Below are 23,845 nucleotides of genomic sequence, written 5' to 3' on the forward strand. Positions count from 1 at the left end.
TCTCTCTCTCTCTCTCTCTCTCTCTCTCTCTCTCTCTCTCTCTCTCTTTTCTTTCTTGTGCTTTTCCCCCTTTAGTTCTGGTTCTTCTTTCACAATATGACTAACGTGGAAATATGTTTAATAAGATTGTACATTTATGGACTATATTGGATTACATGCTGTCTTGGGGAGGGTGGAGGACAGGAAGGGGGAGAAAATTTGGAACTCAAAATCTTATAGAAGTGAATGTGGAAACTAAAAATAAATTAAAACAAATAAAAAAGGAAGGGCCTGCTGAGGTTCAAAGTCACATGACCAAATGGCAGATTAGATATATTATTTGGTCCTCTGGACCCCTCAAATCTGTCAAATATAAGAATTATGTATAAAAGTCAAAGCAACCTCTGTTGTCTCCATGGTCTAAGTTATAATCCAGATTCCTAATGACATAACAGTCAGAGGAATTAACGATAGAGAAGAATTATTCACAATCCTTAGCATGCACACTGGGCATCCTCTGTTACAGGACTGTACAATCCAAATAGCGTGCTTACAACAGAACTCAATTCCTTCTCCCCCTGTACTTTATGTACCATCAAAAGTCAGATTGATCAGTGGATAGAGCATTGGGCCTGGAATCAAGAAGTTCTAAGTTTGAATCTATCCTCAGAACTTTCTGAATCTTGTCAAGTCACTTGACCTCTATCCACCTCAGTTTCCTCAGCTGTAAAATGGGGATAGAGAAGTTAGAAGGAGCAGTATATAGAGAACCAGGCCTGGAGTCAGGACTACATGAGTTCAAATCCAACCTTAGACACTTGCTAGATGTGTGACCCTGGGCAAGTCACTTACCCCTGTTTTCCTCAGTTTTCTCATCTGTAAAATTAGCTAGAGAAAGAAACAGTAAAACACTCCAGTATCTTTGCCAAGAAAACCACAAAAAGGGTCACAATGAGTCAGACACCACTGAAGTGACTGAACAACGACAATAAAAAATGAGGATACCTACTTTAGAGGGTTGTTTTGAGGATCAAATGTGACAATATTTAAGGCAGTAATCAAAGTACCTGGCACATAGTGGTCCCTTAAGAAATTGGTGTCACCCCCCTAACCCCCCACCCACTTGAGACAGAAACTAAGGCCAGTACAAAATGACTTCCCCATCATGAATGGGGGTCTAGACAACTTTAAGGTATTTTCCTATGGAAACTGATAGTAAAGAGAAAAGAGTCAGAAAAAAATTCTAATAAGGTAATGTGAGGAAAAATAATGACTGAAATAAAGATACCATGACAAAGAAAATGTGGTTAAAGACCTTAGCAACAAGCAGATAACCAACAGGGAATATATTAAGAGTAAAAAGAAATGTCTTCCATATCATCCAAATGATTCTAAACTTTTATGAGTATATAGCGCAAGACAAAGAAAAATTAATCAACCCAAAGAAGTATAGGACCCTTAGGATTCTCAAGGCAACATGGAATCACAGAAGATATTGATGAATGGCTCAAGAGAGAAATAAGAATCATGGAAAGGGTTTGCTAACTGCCTGATACATCAGTTCACCATTTCTGTAACCCCCAGCCCCTCCCATAATATGTTGCTTCCCCTTATAAATATCTAAACTCCTTGAGAGCAGAGACCATCTCTACTTTTAGAATGGTACGTCCAGCACTTACCATGATGCTTGAAATAGTAGATTAAGTAGATTTACAAATTTCATCGTTCATTACATTTACCAGATAAAAGAGTGCATTAAATAAATATGACATATTTGCTTCAATATCCTTTTCTGGTATACCCTAAGTAAGATGTATGCCTTTTTTTTACTTAAAATCTCTAGTTTCCTTCAAAACTCAGTTCAAATGCCACTTATCATTTGATGCTTTTTTTTTTAGGTCATCCCACCCACTGTCCCTATTACTTTGGATGTTTTTAATATATGTGTGTATACACATGAATAATTATATGTGTGCTTATGTGTATTTATTACATACATGCCATATATACAATACTATGTACTATACTATACATAGTATATATGTGTATACATACACTATATCTACATCTGTATCTATCTATAGATCTATCTATATTTCAATCTCTCCATATATGTAGATGTATACCCATCTTTATATAATTTATAAAGTCTCTTCCAATGCAATGCAATAATGTCTCGAGAGTAGGAACTATTTCACTTATGTTGTATCCTTGGCACCTAACACAGCACTTAGAAATAGTAGCTGCTCAAAAAATTCTTGATTTAAGGATTTGATTGATAGGCATTCACTGATGTGTCTGTGATCTAGAATTCATACCATGGAAGCACCCTCAAACCTTGGTGTCCACCCCTTTCCTTCTGATTGGGTTGCTCCTTGAAGAACCTCTATTTGAGGCCAGCCATCTACTCATTTCACATCAGGCTGAAATCTGGAGTCATCCATCATGCCTCCATTCCATATATCTTACTCATCAACTCTTCATCTTGTTCTTCCTCACTTTTGGCTTCTGTTGACTTCCTCCTTTAGAATGTAAGCTCTTTGAGTGCAACGACTCTGTTTTTGTTTGTATTTGTATTCTCAGTGCTTATCACAATGCATGACACACAGGAGAAGCTTAATAAATACTTTTTGACAGTCTGACGATCTCATTGATATAATAATTCTATACAATAATTCACATCAACATATCCATGTCTAGCTATGCTGTGAGACTTTTCTCCTATCCAACTCTAAAAATATAAGAATAATGTCAGTGTAATGGCTAAACAGCCCCAGTGAAGTTGCTGAGAAAAAAATTAGATTGGAGTGGAGGAGGGGTTATGTGGAAAGAAATCTTTAGTCAATCATGTGATTTGGAGAAGTTCATCAAAGTCACCAGAGACATTCTCTTGAACAATTGCAACCAATAGCACTGTCCAGCAGAACTTTCAGCAGTATTCTGGGAGCCAAAGTGATTGAGCAGCTTCGGTAATGTAATTTTTGACAATTTGACAATAAGAAAAGGAAGTTTTAAGATTTTACTAAAACACTCAATCCTCAAGCCCAGGAGAGGGATATCCTAAAGGGAATATCATTCTATGTCTTCTGTTTCTCCCAGAATAACAGATATCTTGAGAATTAATACCTCAATAAAATCAATACTGTCTCCTCTACTGTAAGGACACCCTCCTGTTGGACTTGTTAAATAGTCTAGATTCATTTCTCATCTTTATTTTCTTCAGTGCTAATTACATTTCCTCAAAAAGCACACCAGACTATAATATTTGAATCCAGATTTTGTGGCTTCTGTGCTTTTGATGGTTAAAAAGAGATTCTTAGATAAATCTTTGTACTTTTTTTTCTATCTCTTATATTTGTTAATTCTCCAGTTTCAGCCTTATAAGCCCTTGAGATTATTTTTGCTTAATTGAGCCTTTGTGGCCTCTGAATTCTGGTTTCCCTATCTCCATTCCAGACTCAGATAAAATCTCACTTTCTGTTGAATGTCTTTCTTCTTTCTTTCTCACCACTGGACCCCCTCTATCTTCCTCTCTGAGATTACCTTTTATATACACTGCATACATTTTTTATTTGCAATGTTCCTAATTATTTTCATGTTGTCTCCTCCATTAAAATATAAATGAATTCAAGGTAAGGGTCATGCTTTTTGCCTCCTTTTTTAGGATTCCCAATTCTCACCTCATTTTCTGGAATATACCATGCAATGCTTAAATGACTAAATCATTGTACTCAATGCATTTCTATCAAGACGGAATATTCTAGACCTGGGTCTTTGTGGGCACTTCCTTCAAACATTAATGGTCAGTGACATCAAAATGAGAAGGATGTATAAATTCCAAGTTCTTATTAAAGATCCTAAAAAATAAATAACAATATATTTAGATATTCTATGACAAAGTAGAATGTAAGTGAAGATAGGTAAAAATATATTTGAATATCTGACTCAAGAGTAAGGGGTAAGAAAAGACTGGAAAAATAGATTATGCAGAAATCTCACAACTATATATCATAAATACTTGCTTTCAGAAAAGTATCAGAAGATGCTAGACATGGAAGTACTTTATTAACTTCTCCAAAAAGTGGAATAGATCATATTTTGATAGGCAATGCCTCAGTTATGTGGAGATATGTGAAGAAATGATTCACAAATGCCCACAGCTTTGGTTACACTGATTCTACATAGTCTTTATAGAAGACATGGCAAAGCAAGACCAAATGATAGAGTGACTCTCCCAACTAGCCTTTATACTCTTCAGTAATCCAAGAAAGGATCCCCTGATACATTCAGAATTCCAATCATTTCCATAACCACCTCAAACCTCCTTATCACTAAGTCTGCATTTAAGAGCAACCTGGGATGAAGAGAAAAATTACAAGGAGAAATTTAAAGACAAGCTGGATATCGCTATGCTCTCAGAATGCAAGACGTATTGTATACTCAATCAATCAACAAACGCTTATTAATTGCATACTATAAGCCAGGCATGGTACTGGGGTTACCAAAAAAAAAAAGTCAAAAGATAGTTCTTGCCCTTAAGGAGTTTACATTCTAAAGAGGGAGACAACATGCAAACAAACATAGATGGTTAGATAGATGGATGTCTATGTCTGTCTGTCTGTCTGTCTATCTATCTATCTATCTAACTATTCATACACATGCAGATAATGGCAAATACTTGAAAGGGAAGAAATTGGAAATAAGACAGGTTGGGAAAGGCTTCCTGTAGAAGGAGGGATTTTAGCTGGGACTTAAAATAAGTCAGAGAGGTAAATAGTCAGAATGGAGGAGGGAAAGCATTCTAGACATGGGGGAACAACCAGAGAAAATGCGTGAGGCCAAAAGATGGAGATTCTTGTTTGTTGAAAGGCAAGAAGGCAGTATTAATGGGTTGAAGAAGATCTTTTGGGAGTAAAGTGTAAGACAACTAGAAAGTTAGGAGAGGACTAAGTTATAAAGGGCTTTGAATGCCAAACAAAGGATTTTGTATTTGATCCTGGAGGCAAGGGTAAGCCAATAGAGTTTATTGAGTAGGGAGTGGTGGTGGTGACATGATAGGACCTGGGCTTTTGGAAAATCATTTTAGTGGCTGAATGGAGGATGGATTGGAGCAAGGAGAGACTTGAGGAAGGCAGACATTCTCCAATGTGCAGAGAAAACTATGACCTAAAGGATCAAATGCATAATTTTACAAAAAAATTGAAATCAATTTCAGTAGCATTCAATTTTATATTCAAGCATTCATAAATGAAAATGATCACAGAACAACTGAACTTTTCCAATTGTTTGCATAGCAGTCATAAATGTAAACAGCAGGAAGTTGGTAAATCAGTATATACTAATCATTCCTATTCTTGTAAAGCACTGCATGGAAACTAAATAACAATCCAAATAGCAAATCCCAGCAGCAAAATCATCCTAACAACAAGTGCTTAGGACTGAAAATCTTGTTATTGTTAGATGAAGTGGAAACATAGAAAAGATGGGCATCTAAATGATTATTGCAAAAGGCCATTATTTCTATGCTTTTACTGCAGGAGGAAATAGAAAGACACTGATGGGATTCACTGTTTTGTTTCATTTTTTTTTAATTATCACATAACAATTGTAATTACATTGCACAATGACTATTGATTCTACCAGTAACTACTAAAAAACAAAATCCATGTCATTTCTGCAAGCAATGGAAACATGACAACAGGATTTAGACTTTTTTTAATTATAGATTTGCATAGGCATATCCTGCATTCTGATAACCCTACCAAGGTCATTTTGTAATAACATCAAGAATATATTACAATTTTACACCAGCAGGATTTCATTCAACCATTGACCATAATGTAAATCAAATAGAAGATACTATGCTAGCATTTAAACTCCAATATCAACTTCCTTCAGCATTAATATCTTTATCACTCTCATGTTGCTTCATGTGTGTATAAAGATAGAAGTAACTATTCTACCTCCAGTTTGGCCACCTACAATGCTGTCTTCATGAAATCTATTATAACAATAGATGGGTTGGAATTGTTTATCTCAGTTGGATTTGTGCTAATGATCTCAAAGTCTCAGGATTCATGTCTCCATTGGAAAGTTGGTAATATGTTTTCCCCATGCCAAGAAACAATACCTTCCTCTCTGTCCAACCATCTTCCAAATGCATGCCTTTCTTCACAAGCAAGACCAGGGAGAAAATGTAAATATTTTAGCACAATTATAGTGTGATAACTGAGAAATAAGTCTGAAGTTTAACATAGAATGTATACAGGAGGTGAACACTATTATTTTCATATATGACAGACAATATCTTATCATGTGAAATGACACCATAATTCATACAGAAATTATGACAGGCAAAGCGAGACTAATTATAAGAAGGACTCATATTGAGAATTAGTTATTAATACTTAACTAACTTTTTAGAAACTTTGCTTGCAATACATCAATTGATTGGTCTATACTACTTCTAAGTATTTTCTAATTTATGATGTATTGCAGCCTACTCATGTCCAGTTATGTATCTCTCCATTTCCTTTTAATTAATCATCACTTTTGATAGTTCAGAGTGTCTAGTATTTGATAACATGCAACCACATGATATAAATAAAAGAATATTGGTGTTTAAAAGATGACCCATTGTTTCTGGAAGACTGGTATTGTTAAAAATAACTTTGCAATTTCCCAAAGGCAATCCAGCCTGCCATCCTCCTCTTGGCTCAACACTCAACACTCAACCGAACACATTTTCCATTTGTAATGTCTGTCCCAAGAAATAAGATATGTAGTGTGTATACATACACTTTTTATATATTCTTCATATACATATATAAAATATTGAATTAAATTAATACAGTTTTGAGAAACTAGTAATACTCATTAAATTAATTGCAATCACTTTGATATAATTAAAACACATTTAAGAATCACTGGGATTTTTTATTTTTTTTCCTAGCTAGTTATATGAAATATAAATTATCTCATAGTTATTATGCTCATAAAAAGCTTGAGACTAGAACTTTCCTTGAAGATCATTTAATTCAATCTAGGGAAATGAAGGAATCTACCCTCAAATCACACAGGTGCAAAACTAGGACTAGTAGCCAAGTGTCCTCAGACTCAGTAGAGTTCTATCAAGGAAAATATAAGTAAGATTCATGGATGAGGGCTACAGCAATTTCACCCTGTGGATGCAAAGAAAAATTTTGCAGACATAATGGAGAGATGTTCTGTAGAATTTCAGAATGCAATGTGCTGCTGAAGTAAATATATAAAGAGAAAAAAATACTACTAGTAATTCAAATTGATCCCATTCAAAGCTAGCACACAAGCCTTCATTTAACATTGAAAGAAATTAACATTATATTTTCTGCTCATTTAAGGATTATGTGTATTTGCAGAAAGCTCACAGTTTGTTTATGATTCTACCCAGGATCTGGTCATATTGCCTCAATCATTTGTATACAATGAGAGATTATTCATTTAATGATTAAGAATGAGTTTCAGCTTATATTCCATTCAATAGACTTATTTTGGTTATTTGGAATCACTTTGATTTTTCTTTTCCCTAAAATTTGGCTGTTATTCTAGATTTTAAACAGTGTTCATTTTGTATAAAATTCTAAACCCAGATAATATAGTTGCAAAAACTGATAGTTGATTTGGTAAGGACATATACATACATACATGCATACACACATATATATCACTTTTCTATTATTTTTCCTATTTAATGTTTTATGGACTCTTTCATAAAGGGATGAAAATGACTAGCATACAGTTGAATTCAAGTATCAGACTAGCATTTTTATTATTGTTTATTATTATTAATATTTTACCTTCATTGTTATGGGGTTCAGATCTTATAATAAGCCACTATCCTGTCATTCATTTCTATCCAAAATTCTTTGAATCCTTTTACAGGGAGATATAATAACTATTATTTGCTGTTAAATAAAAATGTCAGAATCTAAGTTTATACTTTTAAAGGTTAATGAAAACACTCTTGGCACAACTCCTATGTGATATAGGACAACTGGGATGATACTTCCCTCATATTGTATGTACTTGATTTTCATCTTTTCAGCTATATCTCTACACTTTAAAAACTTTGTGTTCCATGTAACTTGGAAATTATGTACATTTGTGATAGTAAGATATATTAAGATGTATTTTGTTAAGATTTCCTGCATCAGTGTTTTATTTGGGAGATAGTGGGCACTATTGTGTTGTATAAAAAGGTCCAATTCCAGAATTGAAATTATCTAGGTTACATGAGATACATATTTTTAATATGGTAAATTGTCTTTTATTCATAAAAACTAGTAATTTGCAGATATACAATTTGGTAGCCAATTTCAGTATACAATTTAGTAGCCAACTCATCTTTTGCTAAATATTCAAATACATTTTTGCAGTCTAAAGCAATGTGTTCTCCATTTTTCACATTTCCTTACAAAATATACGTTGATCACTTCATTGAAGCTCCTTAAGAGCAACCGTTCTGTAGTTTCTGATGACAGTGACTTGGTCATGAATCACCATAATAAACCTCTCCATTTACACAAACAAAATACACAACATTCAGCCATGTATGTAGAGCTTCTTTGAGGATATATTGCTCTTTGGATTTATGCAACTGTCATCCTAGATGGCCCTTTGATTCTGCTATTGGATTTTAGTCATTCCATAGGCTCCATTTGGATATGTCAATTGCAGTTATGTTTGACAAACCCAATGGTGTTTGTTATCAACCCTGACTGTTGTTCAGTGAAGTGATGCTTCCTTATCCCAAAATAATTTCTGTAGTCTCTGTTTGTTCTATGTTCTTTAGTGTCTTTTGAGAATTTTATATTTATCGATTCCAAATGACATGTATTTTTCTGCTGATAAATAAAAATTATTTTATTAATTTCTTCTTTAGATATGCATTTCTTTTTATTAATAAATTTATTTATTTTTAGTTTTCAACATTTACTTCCACAAAATTTTGAGTTCCAAATTTTCACCCCATCTTACCCCTCCCCCCACCCCAAGATGGCATGCATTCTGAATACCCCTTCCCCTAGTATGCCTTCCCTTATATCTCTCTCCCCCTTCTCTTATCCCCTTCACATTCTATTTTCCTGTATGGCAGCATAAATTTCTGTACTCCATTTCCTGTAATTCTTATTTCCCATTTGCATGTGAAAACATTTTTTAAACATGTGTTTTTAAAACTTTAGGTTCCAAATTTTCTCCCTTCCTCCCTCCCCACCCACCCCCATTGAAAAGGCAAGCAACTCAATATGGGTTATACATGTGTAGTTGTGCAAAACACTGCAGCCTGCGCGCCCACACCAAACTATGCTCCTCTCCCAGCCCAGTGTGATATATCTTTCTGATCAATCATCCAGTCTGTCTTGGGCTGGAAATTTGTTTCACTCTGTCTTTTTTGTGGGTTCTGCTGCTTTAGAATTTGTTTAGAATCATTTTTATAGGAATTTGGAGGGATTTAGGAGAGAGCTCAAGCAAGTCACTGCTTTCCCTCCACCATCTTGGCTCTGTCCCCCTCCAAATGACATTTTAATATAATGGAAGAAAGATTGAAGGAAGCAAAGGCAGTGTTTAATTTATTTTGTTTATTTTTAGTAGATGTAGTTGCTTGATTGGGGTGTACAGTGTGTTTACGGAAGACTAATACTTCTGGTGTGAGGGCTGCTGAGCCTATTTTAGGGATGTTTTTCACCTTTGATGTCCACCTGATCCACCTAACTCTCACCTATGGCTCCAAGAAGCTGTAACATGCACAGAGGCCACACCATGCCAAACCATTTCTGCAGATGGACTAAACCAGGTTGAAGGTAACCAAGGGGTCTCAAACCTATTGGTGAGTTAGGAGGGCAGCTACCTCAAACATGTGAAAACTTCCACTTGTGGAATTGGTGGATGAGAACAATTTATTCCAAGGCCATGAAGATAGCAGAAGCAGATGCTATGGAACACTTAGAGTTTGGTTTCATATCAAAGATGCCAAGGTCATCCACTGCATCTTGAGTCATCTTGATAACTCCTATCATCTTGACTCTATCCTGTCACTGGGCTGTGATGACTCTGGAAAAGAGAGTGAGGCCAACAACTTCATGGAACTCTGCCTCATGTAAAACCAATTTATGCATGAATTAAAAGACATCACCCATACCAATTTACCTATCTGAAACTCCTGTGTACAGTGGGAACTATAGTCACAAACCTGTGCACAAGTAACCCAGGTCATTGGGTTGTTATCTCACTGGAAGCAGCAGTGGGATTCAGCAGCCCCCTGGGTGTTGGCCCAGCCTTTTAAAGATCTCACTGTTCACTTCCTAGTGTAAGGAAAGGGATAGAAAAGTTGCCCTAAAATTGTCTGCTTACCCAGCCCTGACCTCAACACTACAGTAGGCCCTGTGGTGAAACACACATCCAAAAAAAGGACAAAAACTTCGCAAAGACAAATCCATTTGCCATCAGTATACAAAATGTGCACACACTTATGGAGAATACAAAATCCAATAGACCTGAAAGATGAAAAGTTCTTGTTGGGAGAGAAATCAATAGGTAGCTAATTCAAATAGCAGCCCTGATAGAAACAAGGCTGGGAAATGAAGGCCAGCTTACTGAAGTCAGAGCTGGATACATATTTTTCTTGAATGGGGGAGTTACATGAAGCTGGTGTAGGTTTTGCAATCAAAACTAATCTAGTCAACAAGTTTGTATGCCTCCCAAAAGGAATGACAGGCTCATGATAATGTGATGGACACTTGTAGGAAAATGCTACACCACTGTCATCAGTGCCTAAGCTCCCATCATGATGAACCCTGATAAGGTCAAATAAAAATTTTATGAAGACCTGGAGACTCTTATCATCAATGTGCCAAAAGAGGACAAGTTTATAATTCTGGGTGATTTTAATGCTAGAGTAGGTTTAAACTACCAGACGTGGCAAAGAGTTCTTGGGAGGAATGGAGTTGAAAATAGCAACAGTAATGGTCCCTTACTACTGAAGACTTGTGCATCTCATGACCTTCTTATCACCAGCACTGTCTTCTGTCTACCTAAATGTAATAAAGCTTTGTGGATGCACCCATACAACAAACATTAGCATTTCATAGACTATGATTGTGAAGAGAAGAGACAGACAGGATACGAAAGTGATTAAGGCAATGTGTGACATAGAGTGCTGGACTGACATCATAGACTTATCTTCAACAAGCTAAATATTCACATTCAACAAAAGTGGTAAACTCAAGGCAAAATGACTACCAGAAAAATTAATGTCAACAAATTAGAATGCTTTCAGTTGGCAACAGTGGAGCAGAAAAGGAGTGGGCAGCTTTCAGAGAATCAGTGTACATCACTGCATTTGCTCATCTAGGTCAGAACAATCACAAACATCAAGACTGGTTGACAAAAATGATGGGGAAATTCAGAAGCTGATAAATGAAAAACAGGAACTCCACAGGTTTTATCAGCAGGAAAATCCATCTATCTCTAAGAAGGCAATATTTAACTCATATCAAAAATAAAGTACAAGAGAAGCTTAGGGAGATGCAGGATTCTTGGCTCAGTAAGAAGAAAGATGAAATTCAGTTTTATGCTGATAATAACAATCCAAAGCACTTTTATGATGTCATGAAGACTATCTATGGGCCAAAGACCTATATTACATCTCAACTACTCCGTGTTGATGGAGCCACATTGATTAGCGATAAGGACATGATCCTAGAAGGATGGTTTGAACACTTCTATACTGTTCTTAACAGACCATCATCAATCAGTCTGAAACCATTGAGTGTTTACCTTAAGTTGAAGTCAATCTGAAGCTGAAGTTCCAACTGAAAAAGAGGTTTTAAATGACATTAGGCTATTTTTGTGTGGCAAAGCACATGGAGTAGATTTTATTGCACCTGAGATTTACAATGTGGGGGTCCATTGCTCATACAAAAGCTGACTTAAATTTTTGGCTTATATGGCAAGCAGAGGTTATCCCCCAGGAGTTCAAGGATGTTTCTATTTTCTATCTCTATAAAGGTAAAGGAAATAGATTTTTCTGTGACAATCATAATGTGGGGGTGTCTTTCTCTTAGTAAATCTGGCAAAATTATTTCCAGAGCCCTCCTTAATAGCTGATCCTTCATCTGGAACATTGTCATCTACTTGAGAGCCAGTGTGGCTTCAGAAAGGACTGAGGACTGGTCAGCATCTTTTTTAATGCCCACTAACTCTAGGAGAAATATCAGAAGCAGAACACATATCTGTACACAGCATTCATAGATCTGACCAAAGCCTTTTATACTGTCAGTTGTGAGACCTTATGGAAAATTATGTCAAAATTTGGTTGCCCAGAGAAGTTCATCAGTATTGTACTTTAAGTTCATGACATCAAACTTGCCTGGGTTCTGGATAATGAACAATGCCCTTGCACTTTCTCAGTCACCAATGGAATGAAATGAGGCTCTGTGCTTGCTCCCATGTTTTTTAGCATGATGTTTTCAGCCATGTTGTCAAACACCTTCAATGGAGATGAACATGGCATCAAGGTCAGCTATTGCACTGATAGTAAATTTTTCAACTTGAAAAGCTACATGCAAAGACTAAAGTGGAGAGAGTGTTGGTGCATGATTTTGTTTGCAGATGATTGTGTACTCAATGCAGCCTCCTAAAGTAAGATGCAACAAAGTATGGATTGATTATCTGCTGCTTGTGCTAATTTTGTGTCTAATAATTAACACCAAGAAAACACAGGTGCTTCATCTGCCAGCACCACACCATCCATATGTGGAACCATCAATTACAGCAAATGGAGAAGTTTTGAATACTGTGAATAAGTTCACTTACCTTGGCAGTATACTTTCCAGGGAAGTACTCATTGAAAATGAGGTTGGCACATGCATTGTCAGAGCTAGCTCAGTGTTTGGAAGGCTCCAAAGGAAAGTGTGGGAGAAAAGAGGTATTAGACTGACTAGTAAACTAAAGTTATACAGAGCTGTTGTGCTGACTTCATTGTTGCAGGCCTATGAAACCTGGCTATTATACCAGTGCCATATATGCAAAAGAACTTTCCAAACTCTGGGAGAAATACAACAATAAAATGTGTGCTCAACAATGTTGAAGGGCAGCAGATACTGATTTCCCATTCCAAAATTAAGATGTTAGCCATGGGAATATGGAACATGCCATTTTCAATATAGAGAACAAGAAAGTTAGTTATATATAATCAGAAACATTAAGCAGAAGGAAAGTTCTGTAGGGTTTTGCATTTCAAGTAAATGAGTATATATTTTGTCCTAGAAATATAAGGAATTATTGCAGTTTATACAGCAGGAAAATGTCATGGCCAGTCTTGAACGTAAGAAATATCATCTAGTTAACTATATGATGGATGGCAGCATCTTGAAGTGGGGAGATCAAGTGAGCATTCTAACCCTTCACGTAAGAAGTGCTTAATAACCATGTATTTGATCCAATGACATATTTTCCTGCTAAGCAAAGCCTATGAAAATGAATTCCTACATTTAAATTTTAATCTTCCACACACATTTATGATGCTTTTTGAATGACTGACATCTAAAAAGAATGAAAGCATTTAGCAAAACATGGGCCCATATCTTAGTTATCTGTATTAAAAAGATCAATTTAAGATAATCATGTTTTGGAATTCTAAGAAAATGATACTTTAATAGCATGAGATCTAAGGCTGCAATTTTGTTTAAATCTGATTGAAATCTGTTAGGGCTTCTGAGAATGATCTGAATGAGTTGAAAGGCTATAAAAATAATAACTCATCACAATATGTTTGGAAATTAGTTCATGTACTTTTAAGGCATTTTGCAGAACTAAAATAATGCTAATTCTTCAGTTTTATAATGATAGTACTGACCAGCTTTCTTCTGAGTTCACACATATAAGGAATTTTTCCATATGTAACTTCATAGAAATATTTTAGATTAATAGGAATAAATACTCTGACCATTTTAAAATGAGGTAAATGGGAAAAGTAAGATTAACTTATTTGCTTAACAATGTAGAACTAGCAATGGGGAATTTCTTTCTGGGAAATTTCTAGATTGGCCTAATAACATTTGCTCTACTGTCTCTATCTTCAGTGTCTTTTGATATTTCTTTCAAAAGTTTAATGCTCCAATATCCCAATGGAATTGTCATCTTATTAATGAGGATATTTTTTCTAGGAATGAAGATTGTAAGCGTGGCATCATTTTTTTCCTTTTCAAGAATTGTCAATGTCCTGTAGTAAATCTGTAAGATGGGATACATTGAACACTCTGGGAATGTTTCTTGGCTTCTCTTAATGTTATATGAATGCTATTGCAATATACAAGATATTCACCAGTTATAGTTTACACTTTGAATTTGACCAACCCATCCTTTTCTTTTTCTGAAAATAAATTTTCATGATTACATCCTTTGTAGTGAATCTCATGTGTAATCCCTCATTGTGTCAGCTTGATATACCCAAGTAGTATAAGTAAACTCATTAATTTTCCCAAAATTCTCTATCATGCTTTGTGCCCACAGATGGTTGGGATTCTGACAGAAGAGAATGTATTAAATAAGAAAAGCTACTTTTTTCTTTGACTCACATATCATTTGATAGATACCCTTTGAATTCCCTTCCCCCAACAGCTTTGTTCCTAATGTTCAGGACTTCAAAATCATATCTTAGTTCCTATTTCATCCTGGAACTTCCATCAGTGCCTGGAGATTCCCAGCTGCCCAAGAAATCCAACTGTCCCTATAGTTTTCTCACTCTCAAACATGAATATTATTTGTGTGAATGTATATGCAAACATACAGACACACCCACACACCCACACACACATACCAATGGCTTTTCTGGACATGCATAACAGGCATTTTTTGTTTGTCTGTTTTCCTACCATGTAGATAAGGATAGCCTCCCTTGATTGGCTATCTGCAGTTTTAAAATTGATGAGAGTGTGAGAAATGAAGCCAAGATGGTAGAACAGAGAAGCACTCAGCCAAGCTCTCCCAAATTCCCCTCTAAATAACTCTAAAATAATGTCTCAAATTGAATTCTGGAATGGAAGAACCAATAAAAGGTTATGTAAAAACAATTTTCTAGCTCAAGACAACTTAGGAGATTGGCAGGAAAGGTTAGTCTCACCAGGGTGTTGGTCTGGCCTGAATTGAAGCACAGACTGTGCAGCACAGTTGACCTTAGTTGACCTTAGAGGGGGCTACATTGGTGACAGTAGCAGATTTGAGAGCTCACAGCTAATGAATGGTAGGGAAAGGAATTGGACAACTAGTCAAAAAGAGATTGACAGGGATCCTTTGTTGATACTAGGTGTAAGATGTAATACATTACCCTTACACTATTCCAAAAGGCAGCCCCAAGTCCAAAAGGAGAGATAACATTTGTGGCCACAGTGGAATAGAGGCACCAATATTGGGTCCAGGGGCAAGAAGAGTGTTTGTGGTAGCTTACTGGGGAATAGGGACATTGGTCTCAATTTCAAGACAAAAGAGAGAACTAAAAACTGTAGCAAGAGAAAAGGGGACCTGGTCACAATTCCAGGGCCAGGAGGAGTGGTAACCCTACTGGTAATAAAGTGCCTTTTCAGGTAAAGACCAGAGCACAAGCCAAGAGTGCAGTGAACACACTTCAACTTAGATCATACCTCCTTGGAAGCACTGAAAAACTATAACTGCCCAGGGCTAGCTATGAAAATAGCAGGAAGAAAGGCCTGAAGATCTGAAAAAATGACCCCTCCACCCTGGGAGCAGAGTGCAAATTTAACATAAAGTTAAAAGTCAAGAAATAGGCTAGAAAGTGAGCAAACAACAACAAAAAGAACTTGATCACAAAATGGAGACAGGAAGATCAAGACAAATACCCAGAAGAAGAAAATGATGTCAAAGCAGATAAAAAGAAAGACTCAAAGAAAAATATGAATTAGATACAAGTCACACAAGAAGTCCTGGAAGAAATTTGGAAAGGATTTTAATAATCAAATATGAGAGAGAGAGGACAGATTGGGAAAAAAAGATCAATAATGCAAGAAAATTATGAAAAGAAAATTAATAGCATGTTGAAAGACACACAAACACTTAATAAAATAGCACCTTATAAAACAAAATTGTGCAAATGGTAAAATAAACACAAAAAAATCCCTAAAGAGAGCACCTTAAAAAGCACAATTGGTAAATGGAAAAAGAGATACAAAAATTCACTGAAGAAAAGAAGTCCTTAAAAAACATAATTGGGAGTCAGAGCCAAGGTGATGGAGTAAAGGCAGAGACTCACCTGATATCTCTCCCAAACTCCTCAAAAAGCTTTAAAAACTGACTCTCAACAAATTATAGGACAGTGGAAACAAAACTTCAGCCCAAAGCAACTCAAAAAATTAGCAGGAAAGATGTGCTACACCACAGCAAGAGAGGAGCACATTTCTTGGCAGCCTGCACCAGCACAGGCCACATCAATGCAGACTATGCCTGGAAAACTCAGAGCAGGCCTTTGTACAACTGAATCACTGGCAAAAGTGGCAATTTCTAGACCTCTTAGCCTACAGATGCCAAAGACAACCTAGAATGTAAGTAAGAAGGGTCTGTCTCACCAGTGTGGGAGTGGAGCGCAGTCCAAATCAATCTGGTACAACACAGCCCTGACCACTGCAAACCAGGAGCAGATCTTGGGAGTGACTGAATTAGCAGTGGCAGCAGAAGCAACTGCTTTTGAATTTCTCAGGCCAAAGACAGTAAAGGGATTGAACAAGTGGTCAGAAGGAGATTACAAGGGTCTCTTTTCTAGCACTGAGGCAGGATTCTGTTGCTTTGTTCATACTTGGATTAGGATTGCAATACTGGGTTGAAAAGGAGCACTAACATAGGACAACTTGAAGCAGAAGAATAGAAAGGACCCTACTCACACTTCCAGGGCATACAGGACTGATTGTGGTCACTCACAGACCAAAGCGTAGGCCAGGAGATGAGTAAACACCTCTTCATAGATCATACCACCTTGGAAGAACTGAAAACTTACAGATCCCTGGAAGTATCTCTGAAAATAGCTGTGCAAAACCCCCAAAGGTTGGAATAGTGCACTCTTCACCCTGGAAGCAGAGCTCTCCTTTAACAAACAATTGAAAGTCAAATAATAGGCTGGGAAAAAGAGAAAACAATGGAAAAAAAAAATCTGACTATACAAAGTTATTATGGTGACAATGAAGATCAAAATATACACTCAGAAGAAGATAGCAAAGTCAAAGCTCCTACATCCCAAGCCTCTAAGAAAAATATGAATATTTTTCAGACCATGCAAGAGCTCAAAAAGGATTCTGAAAATCAAGTAAGAGAGGTATAGGAAAAACAGGAAGAGAAATGAGAGTGATGCAAGAAAATCATGAGAAACGAGTCAATAGCTTGCTAAGGGAGACTCAAAAAAATAATGAAGAAAATAACACCTTAAAAAACAAACTAGCCCAAATGGAAAAAGAGGTGCAAAAAGCCAATGAGGAAAAGAATGCCTTAAAAAGCAGACTTAGCCAAATGGAAAAAGGAGGTTCAAAAGCCCACTGAAGAAAATAATTCCATAAAAATTAAAATGTTGCAAATGGAAGCTAATGACTTTATGAGAAATCAAGAAACAATAAAACAAAACAAAAGGAATGAAAAAAAATAGAAGACAATGTGAAATATCCCATTGGAAAAAACAACTGACCTGGAGAATAGATGCAGCAGAGATAATATGGAAATTATTTGACTACCGGAAAGCTATGACAAAAAAAAAAGAGCCTAGATATCATATTTCAAGAAATTATGAAGGAAAACTGCCCTGATGTTCTAGAGAACTAGAGGGTAAAATATAAATTGAAAGAATCCTCCGATCACCTCCTAAAAGAGATCCTAAAAGGAAAACTCTCAGGAATATTATAGCCAAATTCCAGAGTTCCCAGGTAAAGGAGAAACTATTTTAAGCAGCCAGGAAGAAACAATTCAAGTATTATGGAGCCACAGTCTAGATAACACAAGATTTAGCAGGTTCTACATTAAAGGATTGGGGAGCTTGGAATATGATATTCCAGAGGGCAAAAGAGCTAGGATCACAACCAAGAATCACCTACCCAGAAAAACTTAGTACAGTCCTTCAGAGGAAAAAAATGATATTTAATGAGATAGAGAACTTTCAAACATTCTTGATTAAAAGACCAGAAGTGAATAGAAAATTTAACTTTCAAATACAAGACTCAAGAGAAGCATAAAAAGGTAAATAAGAAAGGGAAATTATAAGGGACTAAATAAGGTTAAATTGTTTACATTCTTATAAAGGAAGGTATTTGTAATTCGTAAGATGTTTCATATTATTAGCATAGTTAGAAGGAGTATATATAGACAGAAGGCACAGATGTGAGTTGAATAATGAAAGGATGATGTCCAAAAAAATAAAATTGAGGGGTGACAGAGGAATGTACTGGGAGAAACAGAAAGAGGGAGGTAGAATGTGGTAAGTTATCTCACATAAAAGAGACAAGAAAAAAAAAAAACTTTTACAGCAGTGGAGGAGAAGAGGGGAAGAGGTGAGGGAGAGTAAGTGAACCTTACCATCATCAGAATTGGCTAAAAGAGGGAATAGCACATACATCCAATTGGGTATAGAAAGCTATCTTACCCCACAGGAAAGTAGTAGGGGCAGGAGATAAGAGAAGGGTAGTCAGAAGCAAATTACTTTTGAAGAGGGACAGGGTGAAAGGAGAAAAAGAATAGAATAAACAGGGGTGGAGGGAGTAGAATGGAGAGAAATACAGTTAGCAATGGTAACTAAAAAAATGAAGGAAGTTTCTCTGATAAAGGCCTCATTTCTCAAACATATAGAGAATTGAGTCAAACTTATAAAAATAAGATCCATTCCTTAATTGACAAATGATCAAAATATATAATCAGTTTTCAGATGAAATAATCAAAGCTATCTATAAACAGATAGAAAAATATTCTAACTCACTATTGAATGGAGAAATGGAAATTAAAATAATTCTGATATACTACCACATACCTATCAGATTGTTTTAATAGGATAGAAAAGAAAAATGACAAAAGTTTGAGGGGATGTGGGAAAAATGAGACATTAATGCACTGCCAGTGGAGTTGTGAACTGATTCAATCATTTTGTAGGGCAATTTGAAACTATGCCCAAAGGGCTATAAAACTATGCATACCTTTTGAACTAGCAATACCACTACTAGGTGTGTATGCCAAAAGAGATAAAACAAACAAACAAACAAGACAAAGAAAGAAAAGAACCAATATGTACAAAAATATTTATAGCACTTTTCTGGGGGTAAATTATTAGAAATTGAGGGAATGCCCATCAGTTGGGCATTGTAACATGTGATTATGATGGAATACTACAGTACTTTGTGAATATAATGGAATATTATTGTACTGTAAGAAAAGATGAGCAGGATGCTCTCAGAAAAACCTGGAAAGACTTGCATGGGCTAACTAAGCTAAATTTACTGCTTACAAAAGCCATTGTAAGATGATCAGCTGTGGATGAGTTAGCTATTCTCAGCAATACAACAATCCAAGACAACTCTGAATCACTTATAGTGAAAAATGCTATCCATCCCCAGAGAAAAGCACTGACTGTATCTGAATATACATTGAAGTACACATTTTTTTAAAATTTTACTTTACTTTCCTTTAGTTTTTTTGTCCTTGTTTTCTTTCACAACATGACTATTGCAGATGTGTTTTGCATGACTGCACATGTATAACCCATATCAAATTGCTTGCCTTCTCAATGGGGTGGGGGGAAGTATGGAGAAGGAGGAAGGGAGAGAATTTGCAACTCAAAGTTTTAAAAATGCATTTTAAAAATTGTTTTTACATGTAAATGAGGAAAAAATAAGGTACTAAAAGAAAGTAGAATTGGTCAAATCTGGGGGGCGGGGGCTATAAAAGCTCACTGAAGAAAATCATTCCTTAAAATTTAGAATTGTGTAAGTAGAAGTTAAGGACTCCAAGAGACACCAAGAAACAACAAAACCAAAACAAAAGAATGAAAAAAAATGGATGAAAATGTGAACTATCTCATTAGAAAAACAACTGACCTGGGAAATAGATCCAAGAGAGATACTTTAAGAATTATTGGACTACCTGAAAACCACGATCAAAAATAAGAGTCTGGACAACATATGTCGACCAATTATCAAGGTAAACTGCCCTAATATCCTAAAAATGAAGGGTAAAATAGAAAAAGAAAACACTTATTGCCTCCTGAAAGAGATTCCCAAATGAAAACTCTCAGGAATACATAGTCAAATTCCAGAACACACAAGTCAAAGAAAAAATATTGCAAGCAGTCAGAAAGAAATAATTCAAAAATCATGGGGCCACAGTTAGGATCACACAAGATTTAGCAGCTTTCATATTAAAGGATCAGAGTGCTAGGAATATAATAATCAGGAAGGCAAAGGAGATAGGATTACCAACAAATTAATTTATCCAGAAAACTGATTTTAATCTTCCAAGTGGAAAAATGAGTATTTAACAAAATAGAAAACTTAAAAGTATTCCTTATTAAAAGACCAGAAATGAATAGAACATTTGGCTTTCAAATAAAAGACTTAAGAGAAACGTAAAAGGTAAACATGAAAGAGAAATCATAAGGGAATCAATAAAGCTAAAATATTTATATTCCTATATGGAGAGATGATAACTGTAACTCTTAGGAACTTTATCATTATTAGAGAATTTAGGAATACAAAAAGAGAGGGCATTGGGGGCAAGTAGACTATGAGATGATTTAAAAAAAATATGGAATGAGAAAGAGGAATGTACTGGGAGAAGGGGAAAGGGTGGAGGGGGTGAGAGAGAAAATCAGGAAAACTATCTCACATAAAATAGGTGTGAAAGGAAGATCCATTACAACGGAGGGGAAAATGGAACGGGCAGTAGTAAGCAATGCTTGAACTTTACTCTCATCAATATTACCTAAAAAAGGAAATAACATGCACATACAATTGGGTATCAAAATCTATCCTAACTTATAGGGAATTAAGAGGGCAAGGGGAAAAGAGAACAGGAGGGGCTAAATGATTTAAAAAAGGCAGATTAAGGGAGGTAGTAGTCAGAAGGAAAAACAGACCTTTGAGGGGGACAGTGTAAAAAGAGAAAGGGAAGGAGAAACAGGGAAAATAGGATGGAGAGAAATAACAGTTAGTAATCACTACTGTGAATATGAACAGGATGAAATTACATACAAATCAAAAGTGGATAGCAGAATGGATTAAAAAACAGCATCCAACAATGTGTTTTTGAAAAGAAACACTTGAAATAGAGATATACACATAAAGTAAAAATAATGGGATGGAGAAGAATCTACTTTGCCTGAGCTGAAGTGAAAAAAAAAGCAGGGAGAGAGAGAAAGAAAAAGAGATAGGAAGAGAGAGAGAAAGAGAGAGACAGAGAGACAGAGACAGAGAGATAGAGAGGGAAGGAGAGAGAGAGAAAACATTTCAACAAAACTAACATATCAACCATTTCAGACATTTCACTCAGTGAAACATCCTTCATCCTTTAATTATTCAAAGAATGGAAAGGAGTATATGTTCATCTCTCTCATAAAAAAAACAAAACAAAACAAAACAAAAAAACCTTGGTCACTTTAATTTTGTAGTATCCAATTTCAATGACCTTGTCATTTTCCCACACAATCGTATTTTTTTTCTAATTACATGCAAAGATAGTTTCTAACATTTACTTTTATAAGATTTTGAGTTCCAATTTTTTTCTCCCTCCTTCCCCTTATCCCTCCCCAAAACATCATTCAATCCAATATAGGATATACATGTACCATGGTATTAGACATATTTCCACATTAGTCATGTTGTGAAAGAAAATTCAGAACAAAAGAGAAAGAAAAAAGAGAGAAAAATATGTTTTGATCTGTTTTCAGACTTTATAGTTCTTTCTCTGGATGGGGATAGCATTTTCCATCATGAGCATTTTGGAATAGCTTTAGATCATTTTATTGCTGAGAAGAGCTAAGTCTATTAACGTTTATCATCACACAGTGTTGCTATTACTATGTACAGTGTTCTCTTGGTTCTGCTCACTTCACTCAGCATTAGTTCTTGTAAGTCTTTCCAGGTTTTTCTGAAATCCTCCTGCTCACCATTTCTTATAGAACTATAGTATTCCATTAAATTGATATACCACAACTTTTTCAACCATTCCACAACTGATGGACATTCCCTAAGTTTCCAATTCTTTGCCACTGCAAAAAGAGCTGCTATAAATGTTTTTGCACATGTGGATCCTTTTCCCTTTTTTATGATCTCTTTGGGATACAGACCTAGCGGTGGTATTACTGGATCAAAGGGTATACACAGTTTTATAGCACTTTGGGCATAGTTCCAAATTGCTCTCTGGAATACTTGGATCAGTTCACAACTCCACCAATGCATTAATATTCCAATTTTCCCACTTTTTCCCCAACATTTATCATTTTCCTATTTTATGTTGAAGTGTAAATGTAATGAAACATATATTCCATATACACAATTATATTTAATATATTATAAACATATTGTTATTATATATTGAATAAAATTGCTTCGATTATATAAATTATCATAATAGATTATGATTATACCACATAATTATAAATAATAAATTTGTATTTATTATATAAATACCTAGGTACACATGTACATGTATATGTGTAAATTAATAGAAATTTTTCATCATCATCATCATCAATCATCATCATCAAAGTTAGAAACTGTATAACATACACAGAAACACTGTGCTAAGTACTTTACAAATAGTATCACATTTGATCCTCACAAAAGCCCTGTAAGGTAATTGATATTATCATTCCCATTTTATAGTTGAGGAAACTGAGCAAAAGTTTAAATGTTGTGTCCAGGGTCATGCAGTATCTGAGACTGGATTTGAACTCAAGTTTTGCTGAGTACTGTCCCAGAGCTCTATCTACTTAATCACCTGCCTTAAATGTCTTACAGTTTCTCTTTCTTTTTTAAGCAAATTATACGGAATATAATTTTACCATTTTAAAAAAATTATGACAATCATTTTAAACATCAAATTATTCCAGGGGCTACTGAGTTTTAAAAAATTGTTCTTTTTCTTCTTCAATGAACATTAATTAGCTGTATTTACTATGGAATAGTTTTACAAATAGAGGTCAGTGAGCTCTTAAAAACTCTTTTTTTAAAATCATCACTATCAATGCCTTTATTTTTCATGTGATATGATCTTAAGTTCCCTCACCATAGTGATGAAATTCCTATGAATCTGCTTCCAAATTCCTCTGACATTTCTTTTTTTAATTTCTTTTTTTAATTTATTTTGATTTATCAATAATCACTTTCAGATTTTTTTAGTTTAAAATTTTTCTCCCCCTTCTGCCCCACCACCCTCCCCAGGATGGTACACAATCTGATATGGGGCATACAGTTACATTCATATAAAATGTATTTTCATATTAGTGATGTAAGTAAAAATTAAAATCAGTAGGAGGAAACATCAGAGAGAGGAAGCAAAACTCAACAGAAGAGAAAAAAAATAGCAATTCGACTTCCATAGTTCTTTCTTTGGATGTGGATAGCATTTTCCATCACAAGGCCTCTGCAGATGTTTTAGATCCTTGTATTGCCAGGAAGAGTTAAGTTTATCAATATTAGTCATCACACAATGTGGCTGTTACTGTGTACAACAATCTCTTGGTTCTGCTCACTTCACTCAGCATCAGACCATACAAGTCTTTCCAGGTTTTTCTGAAGTCACCTTGTTCATCATTTTTTATAGCACAATAGTATTCCATCACATTCATATACCACAA

Source organism: Vombatus ursinus, unplaced genomic scaffold (genome assembly GCF_900497805.2).
Source record: "Vombatus ursinus unplaced genomic scaffold, bare-nosed wombat genome assembly UNPS02011613.1, whole genome shotgun sequence".
Taxonomy (NCBI): Eukaryota; Metazoa; Chordata; class Mammalia; order Diprotodontia; family Vombatidae; genus Vombatus; species Vombatus ursinus.